Here is a 6,893-nt window from a genome sequence, read left to right as displayed (position 1 = left end):
TGAGAGCTCAGCTGAAATCACTGAGAGCTGGTGGAACCTCAAGAGACCAGGTCGCAGAGGTCACAGTGGCAGGTGGCAGCAGAAGGTGACGGCGCAGGGCCATTGGCCACAGAGCGATGGAGTGAATGGTGGCACAATGAAAAACAGTGGCCAGAGCGAACAGTGAGCAGCTGGAGGAATGAGCAAGGTGCCTTCTTGCTCCCCACCTGGGAGATGAACTCATGTGAAAGCACATCTAAACTCTGAGTCTCCACTGACCCAGGACAACACCAGGGAGTGTTAATGAGGCTGTTAAGAATGCTGGAGACACAACACAGTTCATGCGAACAAACATGGCCACGGCATCATACTTTCTGTTTAGGCAAGAGATACCACACACTACAAACTGGAGGCCAATGTTAAGTGCATTGTCACTTGTTCATCCTGAAGTTGAACACTGGCTCCAAAGAAGACCAGCAAACGCTCACTATCTTTCTGCAAAAAGAAAAGGAGTACTTGTGGCACCTTAGAGACTAACCAATTTATTTGAGCATAAGCTTTCGTGAGCTACAGCTCACTTCATCGGATGCATACTGTGGAAAATACAGAAGATGTTTTTATACACACAAACCATGAAAAAATGGGTGTTTATCACTACAAAAGATTTTCTCTCCCCGCACCCCACTCTCCTGCTGGTAATAGCTTATCTAAAGTGATCACTCTCCTTACAATGTGTATGATAATCAAGGTGGGCCATGTATACCTTCAAATCAGCGGCACTGCTATGGGTACCCGCATGGCCCCCCAGTATGCCAACATTTTTATGGCTGACTCAGAACAACGCTTCCTCAGCTCTCGTCCCCTAACACCCGTACTCTACCTGCGCTATATTGATGACATCTTCATCATCTGGACCCATGGAAAAGAAGCCCTTGAGGAATTCCACCATGATTTCAACAATTTCCATCCCACCATCAACCTCAGCCTGGTCCAGTCCACACAAGAGATCCACTTCCTGGACACTACAGTGCTAATAAACGATGGTGACATAAACACCACCCTATACTGGAAACCTACTGACCACTATTCCTACCTATATGCCTCCAGCTTTCACCCTGACCACACCACACGATCCATTGTCTACAGCCAAGCTCTATGATACAACCGTATTTGCTCCAACCCCTCAGACAGAGACAAACACCTACAAGATCTCTATCAAGCATTCTTACAACTACAGTACCCACCTGCGGAAGTGAAGAAACAGATTGATAGAGCCAGAAGAGTTCCCAGAAGTCACCTACTACAGGACAGGCCTAACAAAGAAAATAACAGAACGCCACTAGCCGTCACCTTCAGCCCCCAACTAAAACCTCTCCAACGCATTATCAAAGATCTACAACCTATCCTGAAGGATGACCCAACACTCTCACAAATCTTGGGAGACAGGCCAGTCCTTGCCTACAGACAGCCCCCCAACCTGAAGCGAATACTCACCAGCAACCACATACCACACAACAGAACCACTAACCCAGGAACCTATCCTTGCACAAAGCCCGTTGCCAACTGTGCCCACATATCTATTCAGGGGACACCATCATAGGGCCTAATAACATCAGCCACACTATCAGAGTCTCGTTCACCTGCACATCCGCCAATGTGATATATGCCAGCAATTCCCCTTTGCCTTGTATATTGGTCAAACTGGACAGTCTCTACGTAAAAGAATAAATGGACACAAATCAGATGTCAAGAATTATAACATTCATAAACCAGTCGGAGAACACTTCAATCTCCCTGGTCACGCGATTACAGACATGAAAGTCGCGATATTACAACAGAAAAACTTCAGAAACAGACTCCAAAGAGAGATTGCTGAATTGGAATTAATTTGCAAATTGGATACAATTAACTTAGGCTTGAATAGAGACTGGGAATGGTTGATTCATTATAAAAAGTAACCTATTTCCCCTTGTTTATTCCTTCCCCCAATCCCCACTGTTCCTCAGACGTTCTTGTTAAACCCTGGATTTGTGCTGGAAATGACCCACCTTGACTATCATACACATTGTAAGGAGAGTGATCACTTTAGATAAGCTATTACCAGCAGGAGAGTGGGGTGGAGGGAGAGAAAACCTTTTGTAGTGATAAACAACCATTTTTTCATGGTCTGTGTGTATAAAAACATCTTCTTTATTTTCCACAGTATGCATCTGATGCGGTGAGCTGTAGCTCACAAAAGCTTATGCTCAAATAAATTGGTTAGTCTCTAAGGTGCCACAAGTACTCCTTTTCTTTTTGCGAATACAGACAAACACGGCTGTTACTCTGAAACCTATCTTTCTGCAAGAAACTCAACTGGCTGGTTAGATGCATGTGGTGCAACAGTGAAAGACTCAACAGTTGAAAAAGTGAAGAACTCTCTTGCCACATTAAAAAAATTTGCATACATAGCTGATGAATGCACCAATGCAAATGGTCATCAAGTATTAAGTCACTGTGTACGTTATCTTGATGTCAGTGGTAGGCCAGTACATGCATTTCTAGATGTTCAAGTTATAGAAGACAGACTGGCTGCATCTATGACAGCCAACATCTTAGAAGAGTTAAATGCTTGTCAATTGGACCCCAAACAGATGGCTGCTTGCACATTTGATGGAGCTACAAACTTCTCTGGAAGACATAGTGGAGCACAAGCTTTGCTCAGAGAAAAGTGTACCCCTAATCTCTCCTGTACACACTGCAGAGGCCATCTACTCCAACTAGCACTAGTAGGAGCTGAAGACTCTTCAAAAGACATTAAAAAAAGCTATAAATTTAATGTCTTCATTATATTTTTTCAGCAAGAGTCCAAAAAGACTGAATATGTTGGAAAATATAGAAGATACACTGGGACTGAAGTTCAAATTAGTCCAACCTGGGAAAACCCTCTGCCTTTCTCATGAGCAATCCTTGGCTGTTGTTGTAAAATTACTCCAGCCATTACTACTGGCTTTGGAAAGTATCTACCAAGATGGGATGGATCTCTAAGTAGTGAGACTGGTGGATTACTTTTGCTACTACATTCAGAGAAGACTATTTCCATTCTCTCTCTCTTGTAAGTCTACTGTTGAAACCACTTGGGTCATTAAACAATACCATCCAGGCATCTGCTACAACAGTAGTAGATCTTTGTCCAGCAATAGAAGCTACATTTGGATCAATCAGAGAGCTACCCATTGAAAAAGTACTGGAAGAAGCAAAGACTTCAGTCCAGAAGTTGACGAATGAAGGCATTTATATTGAATCCTTAAGTGAAGAGGACAAGAAGTGTTTGTTAAGACAACTGAAAAAGTACACCTACTTGATTCTTAATCTACAACAGTGACTTCTAGATTCTACTCAACCTCTAGGTAGCTTTTACAGATCCTTGTCTTATAAAACACTGACAGTTGAGTGGAGTGAGGCACTACCAGCAACGGGGCTGCCATGTGCTCAGGACAGAATAGAGAATTTGAACACAGTGGAATATCATACGACGAATGAAAGAAGATTTGACTTCACGTTCTTTTTTATTATCACTAGTGGCTCGACCCAATCTTTATGCTATGTTTCCTGGGCTGAAAGAAGTAGGAATTCATCTCTTGCTACTCCCAGTCACAACAGCTACAGTTGAGTGTTCTTTTTCATCATTGAATAGAACTTTGTGTTTTGAAAGAAGTCGCCTTCTGCCTGATCATGTGAATGAACTAATGAACATATCAATTGAAGGAATGGAAGTACCAGACACACAAGAAGCACCAAAGATGAACACATTGCATTCAAGAAGCTCATTAACAGAGTTGTATAAAATTATAACAAGAAACCAGGAAGGATGTAGATGTAGTGCTTCATAGAAGGCTTGAGTAGCCAACTTTAATTTGCGTGATTGATTTTAAAATCTAATAAAATGGTCATGAAACATTTTTTCCAGTTTTTACTATGGTGCCATACAGCCCACCTTCACCCTCACTGTCTCACCCCACATCAGCCCTAACACCCCCTCCCCTCGGCCCTGCAATTTCAATTCCTGGGGAAAACACTGGGCATGACACAGTTTTTTCACTGGAGGTCAGTTTTGTTCTGCTTTGGGGAGGAATAGGTCCCCAGGGCTCCTAGGACTGCTGTGAGGCTCAGGGCAGTGGTGAGTTTCAGCATGCTGCACACCTCTCTGCCTTCTTCCCTAATAAGGTAAAGTAAATTTTATTTTTCCTGATGTTGCCCTCCTGCATGGCCAGGTCTGCGTACAGCCCAAATTCCTCCTTCCACCAGGTTCCTTACTGTGTTAGCCTTCTGTCTCAAAATCCAGGGCTCTGGGGTGCTTCAGACTGAGTTCCATGGCTCACGCTGCCAGCTGCAGACAAATCACAGCTCAGATGCTGCCACCATGTTTCATGCACAAAATGTGCAGCTCAATGCAGTTTAAGTTGAACAAGGGAATCTTTATTTATTCCTGTAGACTGCTCTGTTCATGTGGCTGAATTGCTTCCAGCCTAACTCTCCATGTTCCCTGTTCCACTGGTGTCCCATCATTACCCTGCCCCCAGGGAACATTGGCTCTGACTTCAGTTCCATTGAACATGATACAACACCTAAATCTTCAGTTCAGCAAAGTACTTAGGCACATATTCACATGCTTAAAGTTAGGTATCTTCTTTGACTTCAACACTTAATTAAGCACATACAAGTACTTTCCTGAATTGGGACTAAATATAACTGGTGAAACAAATTCTAATTATTACAAATGTATTCTCTTGTGCAGCTAGCAAATTGTTCTTGAATAATAATTTCTTGTTGTTCATAGATATTTGCTTAATAGCTTGAGCAATATTTTGATAGTGCATATTTGAAGCAAATAGTTTGTTACCTATGCATTATTAGTGGTTGTGGCCACAAATCGCACATTGTTTCTGCTCCTTGACTAGATAAACTTTTTACACAAGAGAATTAGGAAAAGTGAAATGTGACACTTCTGGTGTGCTTTTCCATCTAATCTGTGCTACAGCTTCTGAAACTCTCCATTTGTAACTGTTTTCACATCTACCTAGTGGCTGCCTCAATACACTTGCATAATGAATAATACAATCCCCAAGTCATTGCAAGTCAGATTCATGCTTTTATTTGTGCATTTATTTTATGTAACTGTTCTCCTCTAGTTCTTAAACTCTTGGGTTAGGGTGGATTAGGAGTAGTCTGCATGGAGCAGAAATTCTGTGTGAGAAACTTTCAGGAAAGACCAATGAGTAAAAGATTGTGTCTTTTAAATAAATTAAGAAAAAAGTATAGCAGGTTAATAAGTTAGAGGGAATGTCTGTGAACCAGGATTCTTGGGTAGACTACATCTCCCATGATGCACTGGGATTGTTCCTCTGAACTGATGCAGTGTCTCATAGGAGTCACATGAGTACAGTGCATCATGGGAGGTGAAGGCTGGCCATGGAGCCTATTCAATAAAGGAGAATGCTGGGATGAAGCACTGGAACTACAACTCCCATAAGGCATCATGGAGCTCTGGGTGACACAGATTAAAGTTGAACCAAGATGAAACAAAATATTTCAACACAATTAAATTTTTTTGGAATTTGTCTGTTCCATGGCAAATTGAGACTATTTTTTGTCCTGCTTTGGAGACCTATTTTGAAATTTCCCATGAGATGGTGTAACACGCAGTTAGAAGGGGTTACACAACTAGTAGGCTAATGACCCAGATTCAACCTTTAGAAACATATTAGTAGATAATGATTGTTATCTAACAATATATATATGTAAACACGTAAACCACAATGTAACTAAATGGTTCCTCTCACTGTATTTTGTTAATTCAGAGGTCAAAAGGAGATGTTAAAATTTAGATTAACTGTGAAAGTAGTAATATCACTGTCTTCATTTCTCTTTGAAGTATGTAGTAAATTACCTATAGGCAGGAGATGGGCAGTTGCCTTTTGCTAATCCATGCAGCTAATTACTGGTGGTACTTAGAAAAAGGAGATTACTTCAAAGCCACTATTTTTCATCTGCATGCTGTCAAGAGGCTGCTAGAGAACTATTAAAACTCTAGGGCCTTGTCCTTTTATCTCAAATCTGCTTAAGCTTCATTAGGGAAAGTTTGAGTTGCAAGACTGAGGTCTCCAGTTCCATTGTGGGTTGCCTGGATATTGGACATAGACTATAACCTGATGAATGGATTCTGGAAAGGACTTTTTGCGACTCTAAAACTCACCATCTCTCCTGTGAAACTGACCTAAGAACTCTATGTATATTTGTATGTATAAACTTTTAACCAATACTCTTCTTAGTTAACTAAACTAAGATTTATTTAAAAAAACCCCAGACTTGTGTTAGTGTACCTGTAACCACAGAGCCAGGGTGCTAGTACTGTGTCTTGGGGGCAAGAAACCTGGCCAAGAGGCTCTGTCACCAAATTATGCCAGTAGTCATTCTTTCTGGGTAGTACTATCGAGGTCTTCTGAACCAACTATCTGATCAGGGCTGGGGCAGTATATGGAGGGAGCACATACCCACCTAACTGACAACAGGTGTAAACAAAAATACAATAACATACTTCCTAGAGATTCTAGGGGGAACCTGTTACACGGTATCAAAATTGTCAAGGAATCTAGATTTGAAACAAACCCTACTATAGACACTTATGCATTCTCCAGTTTTACAACTTAAGGCAATTAAAATTCTAAACCAGTTATTTGGATATAATTAAAGAGTGCCTATTTTACTGGTAATAGCTTGAATGAATCAATGTGGATTAAAAAGAAAGAGTTTTTAGGATTACCTGGCTAATTAGTTAGGAGTATTACAATACTTTGAATCCTGTTCTTGTTAGAATTATGAAAACCAACAGAGGTTTGCAAAGGTATTTAGTGACTTTAGAAGACATAAACTGT

This window comes from Eretmochelys imbricata, chromosome 1 (genome assembly GCF_965152235.1).
Source record: "Eretmochelys imbricata isolate rEreImb1 chromosome 1, rEreImb1.hap1, whole genome shotgun sequence".
Taxonomy (NCBI): Eukaryota; Metazoa; Chordata; order Testudines; family Cheloniidae; genus Eretmochelys; species Eretmochelys imbricata.
The sequence above is the reverse complement of the archived record's forward strand: the minus strand, read 5'-3'. Positions refer to the sequence as shown.